Source organism: Erpetoichthys calabaricus, chromosome 5 (genome assembly GCF_900747795.2).
Source record: "Erpetoichthys calabaricus chromosome 5, fErpCal1.3, whole genome shotgun sequence".
Taxonomy (NCBI): domain Eukaryota; kingdom Metazoa; phylum Chordata; class Cladistia; order Polypteriformes; family Polypteridae; genus Erpetoichthys; species Erpetoichthys calabaricus.
Window position 1 is genome coordinate 151,026,752 of NC_041398.2, and position 17,698 is coordinate 151,044,449.

Below are 17,698 nucleotides of genomic sequence, written 5' to 3' on the forward strand. Positions count from 1 at the left end.
ATACATTTTATTTATTTGTAGGCACCTTTCTAAACACTCAAGGACACCGAACAATAGATAAAACACAAAACTAAAATACAAAAATTAAAATCAGACAGAGCAATTGTAATCAAAGAGAAAAATTTTTAAAATTATCAAAACAGATGGAGATCATTGACCATAAAAAATAACCTACACAATTAGAGAGTACTATAGGTTCTTACTTTCTACTCAGAAAGAAGATAAGACATTTTCTAAAGAGTTTTTGATACATTACAAATACCACAGCTAGATACTCAATGCAGAGGAACTGCACAAACAACTGACACTCTCAGAATTACTGGATGCTATAAAATCACTTCAAAGTGGGAAACAGCAGACCCTGATGGGTACTCAGTGGAATTTAAAAGAAAAATTTTCAAATAAGTTAGCTCCACTCTAACACTGCACCACAATTTTTTTGAATGAAAAGTCTTGCTTCCAGAAAAGTTTTTTTGCTGATTTTGACAGGTACCTACTGGGTATGCACAAATATAGTTTTGGTTTTACTGCATCACATAGGAACTCTGAGAAATAAGCATTTATATGTTTACTGTCAATAACGTATTTAGTCATGTTTATGTTTTGCATAAGCTATTAAATTCAACAGAATTAAAAGTGTTTTGCTCCTGATTTTCTTTTGTATTCAATGTCTGGTGCATCACGTTGCAGTATCCAACAGTAGTCAGCAAGCATTGATGGATTCCAGTTGCCCTGGTATCGTTTCTCCATCGTAGCGATGTCCTAGTGAAACCTTTCACCGTGTTCGTCACTGACAGCACCGAGATTTGTGGGGAAGAAGTCCAAGTGTGAGTGGAGGAAATGAATCTTGAGTGACGTGTTGCACTTGTATACTTTGAGAAGTTTGTCTACCAGCTGAATGTAGTTTGGGGCTCTGTAATTGCCCCACTTGTCACTCATAACATGTCTGATCTGGGGGCCAACAAAAATGCCCTCTTTGATCTTGGCATCAGTTATTCTTGGGAACATCTGTCTTAAATAACGAAAACCTTCACCTTCCTTTTTCAGTGCTTTCTCAAAATTCTTCATGAGTCCCAGTTTTATGTGAAGAGGTGGCAAAAATATCTTTGCTGGGTCGACAAGCGATTCATGTGCCACATTTTTCTGTCCCGGAACTAACTTTTTATGGAGTGGCCAGTTCTGTCGAGAATAGTGCGACTCTTTGGCTTGGCTGTCCCATTCACAGATGAAACAACAGTACTTTGTAAAACCGAGCTGCAGTCCTAGTAACAGAGCAATGACTTTAAGATCTCCACAGATATTCCAGTTGTACCTGCTATACTGGACGTGCTTCAGCAACAGTTTCATATTCTCATACGTTTCTTTCATGTGTGCTGCATAGCCAACAGGTACTGAAGGATAAACGTTGCCATTGTGTAGCAGAACAGCTTTCAGGCTTAAAATTGATGAATCAATGAAGAGACGCCACACTTCCGGGTTGTGAACACAACCCAAGGCCGAGAACAATCCTTCAATGTCACAACAGAAACAGACTTGTGCAAAAAATTTTGGTTATATCATTATGTCGGCCTTGAAACACAGAAATGTTCATACCTGGTGACAGCAAACACCATTCCTGCAGTCTCGAACCCCGCAGCTCAGCTTTTGCTTTTGACAGACCCAAATCTCTGACCAAATAGTTCAATTCGGACTGTGTTATCAGATGTGAATTGCAGTTTCTTCATCTGGTTCGTCTAAGGTCCAATCCTCTGGTGGTTTCAGAATTGGAAGACTGTCGTCATTTAGCACGGGTCTCATTGCTGAAGGCAGATTAGGATATTCAATTGACTTCTTGTTTTTGGCAGAGAAACCAGACACATTAGTCAAACAGAAGTAACAGTCCGTCACATGGTCTTTCTGTTCTCGCCATATCATCGGAACAGCAAATGGCATCGTCTTTCGAGTGCCTCTGAGCCAGACTCTCAGACTGACAGCACATGTCGCACAGAAAATGTGAGGCGCCCATTCCTTGTCTTGATTACCAATTTTGCAGCCGAAATACAGATGATAAGCTTTCTTCACAAGAGCAGTCATCCAACGTCTCTGAGGCACAAGTGTATATTCACCACAGATATAGCAGAATGTATATACAGAATGTATCGCGGCTGTTACAACATTGACAAGACATCAAACACCAAAATGTCTATAGCATCAAGCTTATTTACTGTTATATTGCTACAGATACTATACTTTACTATACTGATACTATACATACAGAATGACTATCAATATTAACCAAATGAGCAGGATGGGTGTATGCAAGCCATCTTTATAGCATGCTGAGACAGCATCAAGCTCGTTCAGTCCTGCCCAGGATGTCAACTTCCACAGAACAGCTTCCAACCTGGCCTGATTCCATGCCTGGACATGCCCAGGCTGCACAAACCGTTGTTGATAAGTCATTTATGGGAACGAAAATATTTGGATACAAATATAAGAAAAAATGATGACAAAACTGAAGATTTCTCTGAAATGGTACGTGATGGGTAAATTTTGATGTGATATTCGTGATCAGCACTCAACTGTGTTCAAGAAGCAAAAGCTTTGTTGTGCAGTGTTAGGAATGTTATGGAAGCTTGAGACAATATTCTACCTCAGACTTTTCACCAAGCATTAATTACTGTCTTTACAAAGAAGAATAACTCCTTTATTATAATGTAAATCATACAGAACAATTTCATTTCTGAATAATGTTGATACTCTCCAAAGTTCTACGTAACTATGAGGATTAAGAAAGTGTTCCCTTCTGTAATAATAATAACCATTTATATGGCTCTTTATCATACTTTTACATGCAACTCAAAGTGCTTTCCACAGATTAATCGACAAAAACAAAGATATACCACATTCACTTGATTATCATTAATTAATACTACAATAATTTCTAATAAATCCAAGTATTCTAAATACAAAATCAACCATGTACTGTTAAGCAAAATTAACCGCTAAAGTGTTAAAAAAACAAACCTTCACTCTTATCAGAAAAATATTTTCTAATTAAAATATTTTTACATTGAGGATGACAATAGAACAACCAAATCTAATATATAAAAATAAATATATATAGTATATATCTACATTTTATAAAGGCATATATGTACATGGCAACCCACTGAAAAGAAACAGTTTGACATTATTAAAGTTAATGAAAAGATACAAAATCATATAAAACATAAAAAGCAATTGATTAATGCTGGGTACTTAGTAACACAATTAAGGAGCTAAACTTATATCATAAAATAGTGAGAGCCAGATTAAAAAAAGGATTTTTAGAAGTTTTTTGAAATGTTCCAAAGATTTTGCCTGGCATGTTTCAATTGGTAAATTATTCCAAATTTTAGGTGCATAAGAATAGAAAGTTGCCTCACCAGTTATATGAAAGCCAGATTAAAAAAAGGGTTTTTAGATGTTTTTTGAAATGTTCCACAGATTTTGCCTGGCATGTTTCAATTGGTAAATTATTCCAAATTTTAGGTGCATAAGAACAAAAAGTTGCCTCAACAGTTATTTCATACTTGGATGTAGGAATATCGAGCAAAACAGAATTTACAGTTCTAATATTGCAATTTGGTACATAAGGAAACAGGCATTCTGAGATGTAGGTAGGGGCAAGATTGTTTAAAGCTTTATACACAAGTAGAAGTATTAAAAATCAATTCTAAAGGACACTGGCAACCAATGTAAACATTGGGGATATACTGGGGATATTTGGGGATATATGCTCATATTTTTTACTTTTGCTTAAAATTATTGCTGCTGCATTCAGGAGAAGATGTAGCAGATTTATGTCCTTTTTAGGTAGGTCCCGATAGGTTAGCTTTGCATTCTGTTATACTAGTAAAGCACTAGATTAAACGGTTTACAGTCTCTGGGTCACCAAGCACAATGGACAAAAAGAGCTGTGTGTCATCAGCATAGCTATGGTAATTTATATTATACTTTGAAATTAAATGGCCTAATGGAAGCATGTAGAGTGAAAATAATAATGATCCAAAAATTGATCCCTGCAGTACAAGATATACGTAGAATATCATGTATTTTTGATGCACAGTCGCAATAACCAACAAAGAATTTCCTTCCAGTTATATATGATTTTAACCAGCCTAATGCAGTGCATCAAAGCCATACCCTCTGGCTAAGGCAGTTTATAAGAATATCATGATCTATAGTATCAAATGTTGCACTCAAGTCTAGCAGAACAAGTACAGATATTTAATTTGCATCTGCATTAATTAGCAGAACATTTACTAATTTCACTAAAACTGGTTCAGTACTATGATTTGATCTAAAACCTGACCTGTTATACCATCAAGGATAACATTTTTATTCAAATAATCACTTACCTGTTGAAAAACTGCCTTTACTCAGTAAAATTCTAGAGAAGTATAATGGAGATTGACTTATAGTTGTCTAAGATAGAGCAATAAAGGTTATTTTTCTTGAGCAGAAGCTTAATTACAACAGCTTTGAAAGAATCTGGGAAAATGCCAGAATCTAATCAATAATTTACTATGTCATGAATGTTGTTAAGCAGATCAGAAACGTCTTTAAAGAAACGTGTAGGAACGGGGTCTAATACACAAGTGGACTGTTTTAGTTAAGTAATTATTCTGTGAAGTTCAGTCAGTCAGTCATTCTCCAACCCTCTATATCCTAACACAGGGTCACGGGGTCTGCTGGAGTTTTAGTTCACAATGTTGAGCAACAACATTTTTATTTGATGTTGGTTCTATACTAGATAGATAGATAGATAGATAGATAGATAGATAGATAGATAGATAGATAGATAGATAGATAGATAGATAGATAGATAGATACTTTATTAACCCGCTGAATCCAAACACAGGGTCACAGGGGTCTGCTGGAGCCAATCCCAGCCAACACAAGGCACAAGGCAGGAACCAATCCTGGGCATGGTGCCAACCCACAGCAGGACACACACAAACACACCCACACACCAAGCACACACTAGGGCCAATTTAGAATCGCCAATCCACCTAACCTGCATGTCTTTGGACTGTGGGAGGAAACCGGAGCGTCCGGAGGAAACCCACGCAGACATGGGGAGAACATGCAAACTCCATGCAGGGAGGACCCGGGAAGCGTACATGGGGTCTCATAACTGCGCCACTGCGGCACCGTGCTGCCCTACTTTATTAATCCCAAGGGGAAATTCACATACTCCAGCAGCAGCATACTGATAAAGAAAATATTAAATTAAAGAGTGATAACAATGCAGGTATACAGACAGACAATAACTTTGAATAATGCTAACGTTTACCCCCCCCGGGTAGAATTGAAAAGTCGCATAGTGTGGGGGAGGAACGATCTCCTCAGTCTGTCAGTGCAGCAGGAAAGTGACAGCAGTCTGTCGCTGAAGCTGTTCCTCTGTCTGGAGATAATACTGTTTAGTGGATGCAGTGGATTCTTCATTATTGACAGGAGCCTGCTCAGTGCCTGACGCTCTGCCACGGATGTCAAACTGTCTAGCTCCGTGCCTACAATAGAGCCTGCCTTCCTCACCAGTTTGTCCAGGAGTAAGGTGTCCCTCTTCTTTATGCTGCTTCCCCAGCACACAACCACGTAGAAGAGGGTGCTATGCCACAACCATCTGTTAGAACATCTGCGGCATCTTATTGCAGATGTTGAAGGATGCCAGCCTTCTAAGGAAGTATAGTTGAGTCTGTCCTCTCTTCCACAGAGCATCAGTATTGGCAGTCCAGTCCAATTTATCATCCAGCTGCACTCCCAGGTATTTATATGTCTGTACCCTCTGTACACAGTCACCTCTGATGATCACGGGGTCCATGAGGGGCCTGGGCCTCTTAAAATCCACCACCAGTTCCTTGGTTTTGCTGGTGTTCAGTTGTAGGTGGTTTGAGTCGCACCATTTGACAAAGTCCTTGATTAGGTTCCTATACTCCTCCTCCTGCCCACTCCTGATGCAGCCCACGATAGCAGTGTCGTCAGCGAACTTTTGCACGTGGCAGGACTCCAAGTTGTATTGGAAGTCCGATGTATATAGGCTGAACAGGACCAGAGAAAGTACAGTCCCCTGTGGCACTCCTGTGCTGCTGACCACAATGTCAGACCTGCAGTTCCCGAGACACACATACTGAGGTCTGTCTGTAAGATAGTCCATGATCCATGCCACCAGGTATGAATCTACTCTCATCTCTGTCAGCTTGTCCCTAAGGAGCAGAGGTTAGATGGTGTTGAAGGCTCTAGAGAAGTCCAGAAACATAATTCTTACTGCACCACTGCCTCTGTCCAAGTGGGAGAGGGATCGGTGTAGCATGTAGATGATGGCATCCTTCGCTCCCACCTTCTTCTGGTATGCGAACTGCAGAGGGTCGAGGGCGTTGCGGACCTGTGGCCTCAGGTGGTGAAACAGCAGCCACTCCATGGTCTTCATCACATGTGACATTAGGGCGACAGGCCTGAAGTCATTCAGCTCACTAGAACATGATATCTTTGGGACTGGGGTGATGCAAGATGTTTTCCAAAGCCTCGGGACTATCCCCTGTTCCAGGCTCAGGTTGAAGATACGCTGTAGAAGACTCCTCAGCTCCAACGCACAGGCCTTCAACAGTCGTCGCGATACTCCATCTGGACCCACTGCTTTGCTGGCACAAAGTCTCCTCAGCTCTCTGCTTACCTGGGCTGCTGTAATTGTGGGTGGGGGGAAACTCTCTCCTATGCTGGTATCAGCAGAAGGATGGGTGGAGGGTGCAGTACTCTGAGGTGAGAGTGAGTTAGGGTGGTCAAACCTGTTAAAGAAGTTGTTCATCAGATTTGCTCTCTCCACGTCTCTCTCGATTGTGGCACCCCGCTTCGAGCTGCAGCCAGTGATGATCTTCATCCCATCCCACACTTCCTTCATGCTGTTATTCTGTAACTTCTGCTCCAGCTTTCTCCTGTACTGCTTCTTCACTGCCCTGAGCTGGACTTGGAGTTCCTTCTGCATGCTCTTGAGCTCATGCTGATCACCGCCTTTAAAAACCCTTTTTTTCTGGTTCAAAAGGCCCTTGATGTCACTTGTAATCCATGGCTTGTTGTTAGCATAGCAGCGTACTGTTCTTACTGGAATTACAATGTCCATACAGAAGTTGATGTAGTCACTAGTGCAGTCAACAACCTCCTCAATGTTCTGACTATGTGACCCCTGCAGGATATCCCAGTCCGTAGTTCCAAAGCAGTCTCTCAGAGCCTGCTCTGCCTCAGGGGACCACTTCCTGAATGAGTGTGTGGTTGTAGGTGGCTCCCTCACTCTTGGTTTGTAGTGAGGCTGAAGCAGAACCATGTTATGATCTGCTTTCCCAAGCGCAGGCAGCGGGGTGGCGCTGCATGCATATTAAACTTTTGCATACAGTAGGTCAATAGTCCTATTTCTCCGGGTGTTACAATCCACATACTGGGAGAAGGTAGGTAATGTTTTGTTCAGCGTCACACGGTTTAAGTCTCCAGAGATTAGCACAAGCGCCTCGGTGTGCTGTGTTTGTAGCTTAGCAACAGCAGCGTGGATGATGTCACACACTATCTCCACGTCCGCCCAAGGAGGGATGTAAACAATAACAACAATGATGTGTCCAAACTCTCTGGGCAAGTAATAGGGACGCAGACTTACTACCAACAGTTCGATTTCCCTGCAGCAAGTGGAGATTTTGACATTTACATGTCCAGAGTTGCACCACCTTGTATTCAAATAGACAGCGAGTCCTCCTCCTTTCCGCTTCCCATAGGTATTTGCATCTCTGTCCGCTCAAACTGTGCTAAACCTGGGTAGCTTCACGTTAGCATCGGGGATGTTAGTTGTTAGCCACGTTTCACAAAAACACAACGTACTGCATTCTTTGTAGGTCCTGACATTTTTCACCAGCGCAGCCAGTTCGTCAATCTTATTTGGTAGTGAGTTCACATCTCCCAGAATCACAGAAGGCACCGAAGGCTTGTATCGGCATTTCCTTGCTAGTCACTTAGCCTTTAGCCACGATACGACCTTCTTACTTCATCGAGTAAATAGGGAACCACACCGGCACGGGCCTTTGTTCTCAGCACTTGAACCTGACTACCTGAATAGATGTGTCTTGGCATGTAAAAATCCATGTCCAAGTAGTAAAAAGTGTACAGGAAACAAGTCCACATAAAAGAAAGTGGCAGGAGTGATCAGAGAAATAGAGAAAAAGTTAGAAATATAAAGTCGTACACAGAGCTGCTGGAAAGGCTGCCACTCGCGGTGGTGCCTGAGTCTTCAATTTATGACCTTAGTCTCAGAAAGTCTTTCTCCCGTAGGACGAATGGAATCTTTTCCTAAATAAGGAGTGGCATTGCATTTGTCAGCTTGCCTATGTCGAACAAACACAGAAGGCTTTGCAGTCTACTTGTGACTTTATACCGTAGGGAGATAAGTGAATAAATCAAGGTAAATAACATTCAATCTGGCTTTTATATAAGTAACATATAGATGTTTTTTATATAAAGACCATTACAAAACATAATCACAAACAGGACTTTGCACAATACCTTGGTGAGCTATGTAAGCCCTGCTGTTTTGTTGAAGGACATGCATGTGGCAGATTCACTGGCAGGATGATGCCAGACTTCTTGCTGCATCAAAGTGGTGCTATATTTTGCCTTTCCGCCTGGTACAGCTGAGTTGTTCTTATATGTGAGTGGATGTTTCTTGCGGGGAGGGCTTCTGTTCTCTTTCTCCGATGTAGAAGCCTCATACTCATCAGAGTTCACCTCTGTTATAGCATGTCTTTATTTGAAAACTAACCGTGTCAGTTCGGGAGGACCATGAACGTGACTGAGAGAATAAAAGTGAATAATAAAACAAAATGCTAACTTTTACAAGTACTATAAATTTACACCAGCTGTTACAGGCTCAAATAAATCAAATGTATGTTTTTATTTTATAATAGTAACTAGCAAAATACCCACGCTTCGCAGCGGAGAAGTAGTGTGTTAAAGAGGTTATGTAAACATATATATACATAAACATATATACATATATATATATACATATACACATCCACATATATATATACATATATCAACATATATATATATATACACATACAGACACATATATACATATACATATTTGTATATCTACATATATATACACATATATACATATACATACATATCTATCTACATACATACACATATACCTATCTATCTATATATATATATATATACACATACATATCTATCTATCTATCTATCTATCTATCTATATATATATATATATATATATACACACATACATACATACATATCTATCTATCTATCTATCTATCTATCTATCTATATATATATATATATATATATATATATATATATATATATATATATATATATATATATATATATATATACTAGCAAAATACCCGCGCTTCGCAGCGGAGAAGTAGTGTGTTAAAGAGGTTATGAAAAAGTAAAGGAAACATTTTAAAAATAACGTAACATGATTGTCAATGTAATTGTGTTGTCATTGTTATGAGTGTTGCTGTCATATATATATATACATATACACATATACACACACATATACACACATATACAGATATATTATATATACATATACACATATATTTTTTATATATATATTTTTATATATATATATATATATATATACACATACATACATACATACATATACACACATAGATGCACTTACAATAACATAGAAATCAATATAAACAACATTAACATCATTATCATATGAGAATATGAAGTAATATATAAGAAGCACATTTCATATAAATATAAATTATTAAACAGTAAAATCTTCTTCTATAATTTGCTACCGTGGCTTTTCGTTGGTCTGTCCAGGATTTTAAATCACCTGTAGCTTGCAAACCGTTTCACCTATTGACTTGAAATCTGGTACACATATAATACGTCACGTCTGCTATCCGCTTTATGGGTGATGATTGTATTACTCTTTTTATCTTTATTTTATTTTATTGTAGAATCAACTCCTATCTGCGCACACCAGGGCGGCCGTGGGCGGATGCGTATGGTGTATTCACTCCATGTTATCGTACATTGCGCTGTCACTGGTATTTTGATAAAAGAATTTGAACAACATATAAGAAGCGTATAAATTATTAAACAGTAAAACATTAACATTTAAGAAGTAAAGTTACATTAAGTACTACTGCAGTGCCTTCGGGTATACCTCATTTTTTGTTTGCCCATTACATGCTTAAATGTATACATTTTTTGGTGTACCTACCCGAGAGCACGCGACATATAACCGAGCGTGGGAGAAGCATGGATTTTAAACACGCGTTGAGTTCATCTGCTGGTCTCCCTCGTGGAATAACTGGTAATGTTTGACTAAAATGTACAGCGAGTAAAACGACATTACCTCCTTTTTTTTTTTTTACGATCTCTGAGATCTTGCTTTTTATATCTATATATATATATATATATATATATATATATATATATCTATATATATATATATATATATATATATAGCTGATTACCCAGTGGATTCGCTCACTGAGTGCAAGAGAAAAAAATAAAATGTATGTATAAAATAAGTTTAATTGCCAAATTTATTTTTCCACAAATAAAGGGCACTTACAATAACATAGAAATCAATATAAACAACATTAACATCATTATCATATGAGAATATGAAGTAATATATAAGAAGCACATTGCATATAAATATAAATTATTAAACAGTAAAATGTTCTTCTATAATACGCTACCGTGGCTATTCGTTTGTCTGTCCAGGATTTTAAATCACCTGTAGCTCGCAAACCGTTTCACCTATTGACTTGAAATTTGGTACACATATACTACGTCACGTCTACTATTCGCTTTCCCACACATATGAACAAATATATATATATATATATATACACACATACATATGCACACACATACACATATATACATATACATACATAGTGCGTTGCAACACGGGCTGCGATTGTTACATGGGAGGGAGAGGACAAATCACAGCTTCCCGCTTTCTAATCGGGCTTGTGATTGCTGCTTTGACGGATGCCCAGATCCCACAGTATTTCCCCTTAGGAGAGGCGTTAGGCAAGTGTAATTGAATAGCGGTGCTGCAAGTTATTGCTCTTTTTATCTTTATTTTATTTTATTGTAGAGTCAACTCACAGCTGCGCGCACCAGTGCGTGCGTGGCGGATGCGTACGGCTGACGTTTTTCATTGTCTACCACCTCCGCTAATCATTCTTGAGGCAGATTGAAGACTTAAGTGCCAGCTTAACTGAAAAATTAAAGAAAACATACTAAGTTTTAAAAAAAATCAGTTTTAACGGGAAAAGATGCCGACGAAAGAAGAGAAGCAGCGGGACGCTAGGGTGAAGAGCTGCTCATTAAGCAGCAAGCGCATCAACCTCTGAGCAAACGAATGGTAAACGTACAGAGAAAGAGGATAAATACTATGAATGGTCATGTCAAGTATATTCACTCCACGTTATCATGCAGTGCGCTGTTACTGGTATTTTGATAAAAGAATCTGAATAACATATAAGAAGCGTATAAATTATTAAACAGTAAAACATTAACATTTAAGAAGTAAAGATACATTGAGTACTACTGTAGTGCTTTCGGGTATAGTACATTTTTTGTTTGCCCATTACATGCATAAATGTATACATTTTTTGGTGTACCTACCCAAGAACACGGGACATGACCCGGCAGTTAAAAATTTATCGCTCCAGCAATTTTAACTCTGTTACAAAGTCATCTAATATGGTATTGCAAACGGCAGCGGGAGCGTTTCTATAAACTCAATTTAAACTTACTGTTTACACCGTGCTTTGAAGATGCATAGTATGCGACACGTGTTTCGCCGTAATTGTGGGCTCATTAGGAGTACACAGTCACTGCACTCCCTTACTGGAATCGATCCTCGGACGTAGAGGCGAAGCCCCTAACATTGTGCTACGGCGTGTGGTTCGTTCATTTGACAGCATGTAGATCGGGGTAATTACATTGCAGGCATTCGTAGTCTGATTCACAATCTGATTGTATGGGTGGTTACCTACCAGGTAACGCTTGTGGTTGGTGAGCAAGTCGGCTAACTTCTGCCACGGTGCCCTCTTTCAGTTGCGAGAAGCAGATCATACAATGGTTGAAATAGTTTAATATATATAGCAAAATCACCGCGCTTCGCAGGGGCGAATATGGTATTGCAAATGGCAGCGTTTCTATAAACTTAATTTGAAGTTACGGTTTATACCGTGCTTTGTTTCATATTCTTTTCCTACTTTATCAATTGTGTAATGTGTTTTTTGAACAGGTTTGATTCATGGAAGTGATCACTCCTGCTGCGTTCAGTCACTTCACGTGAGCCGCTCTCTTGTGTGATGTTGCGATGTCCACGGGTTTATTTAATGTTAGCTAAGACCCGGCAGTTAAAAGTTTCTCGCTACAGCAATTTTAACTCTGTTACAAAGTGATGCAAACTCTCGTTTATACCTCGTGTCTTCTCATTAAACTTGTATCTCGCGAATATGGCATTGCAAACGGCAGCGGGAGCGTTTCTATAAAGTTAATTTAAGGTTAGGTTTATACCGTGCTTTTTTATACCTCGTGTCTTCTCATTAAACTTGTATCTCGCGAATATGGTATTGCAAACGGCAGCGGGAGCGTTTCTATAAAGTTAATTTAGACTTACGGTTTACACCGTGCTTTTTTATACCTCGTGTCTTATGAAGATGCTTGTATGCGTCACTCACTCGCTTCTTATTGTTTCGCTGCCTTGTCAATTGTGTAATGAGTGTTTTCTTCAGCGCTCTTTGGGGCTCCTCCTTCTTTTCTACGTACTGAGTTCACAGTCAGTTCACGTGATTACGTGGGAGGCGTGATGACGCGACACGCAACTCAGTCTCCTATGGCCATCTTGCTGCCTTCCATTACAGTATATGGACAAAAAAGAGGTTCCAGTTATGACCATTACACGTATAATTTTGAAATGAAACCTGCCTAACTTTTGTAAGTAAGCTGTAAGGAATGAGCCTGCCAAATTTCAGCCTTCCACCTACACGGGAAGTTAGACAATTAGTGATGAGTGAGTCAGTCAGTCAGTGAGTGAGTGAATCAGTCAGTGAGGGCTTTGCCTTTTATTATTATAGATAATAATAGCTGCTCACTACTCAAAACAGTTCAATGCAAAAAAGACCCAGAATTGAAACCACCACCTCTTGACTTGGAGACAGCAGCTCTTACCACTACATCAGTCAAGCAGACGTATGTGTGGATGTGTGTCATACCTTATCCCAATTTCTTTTACTTTGGTTAAATTTTTGGAAAAAAAACACACTTGTTTTATCTGTGTCTATTGTGAAAGTGTTTATTTGATATTTGGAATTCAGTCTTCAAATATTATACACTTTCCGTCAGCATATTGCCAATTATTAGTAGGAGATGAAAAAAGTTTCTGTTCTAGTTATGTGTTCAGCATTTCTTGCCTCACATTTCCTTTCATCCTACATTTACACAGATCGTTTTAGACATGGAACACACATGAAATGTATGTGTTCTAAATAACAATATATTATCAAGGCTCCTCACACCCAAATAAACAGACTTGAGCTGGGAGAACTTGGTGTACAACTAAAGCTGCATCAGTGGGGGATGGGATAGTAGGTTGCCTGCTGCTGGTGCTGATCGACACATTTGCAAAACAAAAGACACTGATGAAGCGGTGCGAGGGAATTTACGGTGGCCCGAGATTACTAGTTTTTTTTGTAGGTTTCAAGGATTCTAGTGTTAATATGTGATTTAAACTTTAGGTCAGAGTCAATAATTACTTCTAAATTCTTTATCTCTGTCTTGACTTTTAAGCCTAATGGATCAAGTTTATTTCTAATACCCTTATTATATTCATTTTTGCCGATCACTAAGATTTTTTGTGTTCTCCTTATTTAGTTTGAGAAAATTACTACTCACCCACTTAGAAACAAAAGTAAGATATTGGGTCAGTGAACCAAGAGAATCAGAGTCATCAGACAGTATTGATAAATACAGTTGTGTGTTTTCTTTCTAGGGAGTGCTAAATTCTTTCCTATTGGATCCTCTTAAACTTATGATTACTTTCAGTCCTCTAATCAATTTACAAACTTCTTAACACTAGAATTACCAGAGCCTACGAAAAAACTCGTATATCCGGCCCACCTTAAATCGCTTCTTAAAACCTTTCTCACCTCTCCGCCAGCGTCTTTTGTCATCTAAATGTACTGATAAAGACAAGCTGCCAGCAGCCGGCTATTCCATCCCTCCAACGACTTAGAACGTAAACAGGCTTTTCCCAGCTCTTGCCTTGATTGATTACCTGGGAGTGAAGTGGAGTTTTAGAGTAGAAATAATAAGATTGTTATGTGAAACACACGCATTTCATATGTGTTGCATTTCTACAGTAATCTGTGTAAATACATTGTTAAAACAGAAACGTGTTATATATTCTAGTAGCAATTGACAAAATGTAGGCATAAACTATATAATGTATGAAGCCTGAAGTCCAAATATCAAAGAAACACTTTCACAAAAGGTACAAAAAAAAGCCACTGCCAAAAAAACCCGCCTTAGTGTGAGACATTGACATGACTTAACTATCACTGCTTCCGTGGCGCAACAGTATCAGTCGCTGACTGGGAATCAGAAGGTTGCGAGTTCGATCCTGCACAACTCCCATTTGAGAAGTGTTTTTATTTTCACTATTTTAGAATAAAAAGATACATTTGATTTCAGTCTGTAACAGCTGGTGTAATTTATGATATTTGTAAAGGTTAGCTTTATTTTTTTTAAATTCACTTTTCATTGTCTCAGTCGCGTTCAGGATCCATCCCTACCGCCCCCCACCTGACACTGCTGTTTTTACATAAAGACGCGCTGATTTAGTGTGCGCAAGAACATGCAGGTGGCCAGTTGCTGAGTGCTACAACGCACATTTTAAAAAAAGAAAGAGACAAATATATGTGACGTTTTGAAGAAATCATTTTATGACGCGAATAGTACCAATCAGAAAACATCGTCGAAGTAATGCAATATTATTTGAAAACGAACAGCGTCAGGTTGGGTGTGAAGTTATACTGGCGCTGTTTGAGTCAGATCAGAAGCTGAATAAGCTGAAAAAGCTCCTGTTCTGACTCTAAGTAAAAAAGCATGAATTAATCAACAGAAATAACCGCGATCGATATCACCAAGTGTGATCAAGAGTACTGGTTCGATCCCCACTCACTCCTATATTTGCCGTTTTCAGTAGTAAGCTGCTCTTTTGTTAATATTATACAGTACACACATGCACTTGATTTGTGTCTGTACTTGCGCTGTTACTTAGAGAGTCAGATCGGGGGGAGGGGTGATGTTAGAGCGGGTGAGCTTATTCAGTGCTTTTTCTTTCAGTACATGTGCCTTCCCTGTTTTTTTGTATATCTCTGCCTGTCTGTCTCTGTATTACGCAGTGCTCTGTCTGTCTGTGTGTTATGGATCTTGAAAAAAAATAAGTTATAAGGACAGTTTGCTGACTTGGAGCACCACTGCCTTACTGTGACACAGAGACGCGAGTTCGATTCCCAGCTTTGAAGAAAGTGGGTTTTTTTTCCTCAAACGGACATTGAATTTATAAATTGGTATGCACTGTAAATCGTTAACTTTAAAATGTCAATCGCGGTTATTTCTGTTGATTAATTCATGCTTTTTTACTTAGAGTCAGAACAGGAGCTTTTTCAGCTTATTCAGCTTCTGATCTGACTCAAACAGCGCCAGTATAACTTCACACCCAACCTGACGCTGTTCGTTTTCAAATAATATTGCATTACTTCGACGATGTTTTCTGATTGGTACTATTCGCGTCATAAAATGATTTCTTCAAAACGTCACATATATTTGTCTCTTTCTTTTTTTAAAATGTGCGTTGTAGCACTCAGCAACTGGCCACCTGCATGTTCTTGCGCACACTAAATCAGCGCGTCTTTATGTAAAAACAGCAGTGTCAGGTGGGGGGCGGTAGGGATGGATCCTGAACGCGACTGAGACAATGAAAAGTGAATTTAAAAAAAATAAAGCTAACCTTTACAAATATCATAAATTACACCAGCTGTTACAGACTGAAATCAAATGTATCTTTTTATTCTAAAATAGTGAAAATAAAAACACTTCTCAAATGGGAGTTGTGCAGGATCGAACTCGCAACCTTCTGATTCCCAGTCAGCGACTGATACTGTTGCGCCACGGAAGCAGTGATAGTTAAGTCATGTCAATGTCTCACACTAAGGCGGGTTTTTTTGGCGGTGGCTTTTTTTTGTACCTTTTGTGAAAGTGTTTCTTTGATATTTGGACTTCAGGCTTCATACATTATATAGTTTATGCCTACATTTTGTCAATTGCTACTAGAATATATAACACGTTTCTGTTTTAACAATGTGTTTACACAGATTACTGTAGAAATGCAACACATATGAAATGCGTGTGTTTCACATAACAATCTTATTATTTCTACTCTAAAACTCCACTTCACTCCCAGGTAATCAATCAAGGCAAGAGCTGGGAAAAGCCTGTTTACGTTCTAAGTCGTTGGGGGGATGGAATAGCCGGCTGCTGGCAGCTTGTCTTTATCAGTACATTTAGATGACAAAAGACGCTGGCGGAGAGGTGAGAAAGGTTTTAAGAAGCGATTTAAGGTGGGCCGGATATACGAGTTTTTTCGTAGGCTCTGGTAATTCTAGTGTTAAATGCCTTTGTATCAAAAAACTCATTATATCTAGGTTTACTAGAAAACAAATTTTGATAGTGTATTGGTAAAGGGTCACTAACAATTTCATTAAGAATCTATGGCATTACACATTACTCTATGAGCTTATGCATGTGGAACTCCCTCAGGCAGCTAGGATTAATACATCTGCCTGTGATATATGTACCTCAGAAGGGTTTGCAAAGATTGACTAGTAGGTACAACTGGAACCTATACAGTAACCCTTTTGTAGCTGTCATGCTCTAAATATAGCACCTCAAGCAAGGAAGAGGTGGGGTTTGTGCTTATAAACCACTTTTATGGGCTGCTTCCTTAATGCTATGATCTAGGATTAGGAATGAGCCCTGCTGTGTTCTTCTGTTCATTGAGAAAGGTGAGGAGTTCACCAGTTTTACTTTTTATAGCATATTAAAATAAATAACATTTTTGATATGACAAAATAAATTAAGAAAATAATTTTGACAAACATTTTTTGACAGTGATGTTGGATAACTTGTTTAACCATTATGCATACTCTCAAAAAAGCCCTAAAAGATAAACCCCAAAACAGCCTTGAAAAAGTCAGTGTATGAGAATATTAACCAGAGAGACAATAATTCCTTGTGCTGAAGGAAAAATGACTGAAAGTTGGAAAGTATCATTGAGCTTGCAAACTACAGCATACTGTATATAAATCCCTTTGTATTTCTCAGGGTGAAAATGCCATTTAAATGGATGCCTTTTGTTACTAGAAATGTCTTATTGCTACATAAAACTGCTGATGATGATTGTAATGTAGACAAAACACATTGATTTCATTTGCTGGGAGCATATTAATAGTTTTTTTTCTTATTGCCAGATGTTGTTTTATTAATGCACTATTAACACAGTGGGGAAAAATGCTTCTACTTAGTATGTTATTGCTTT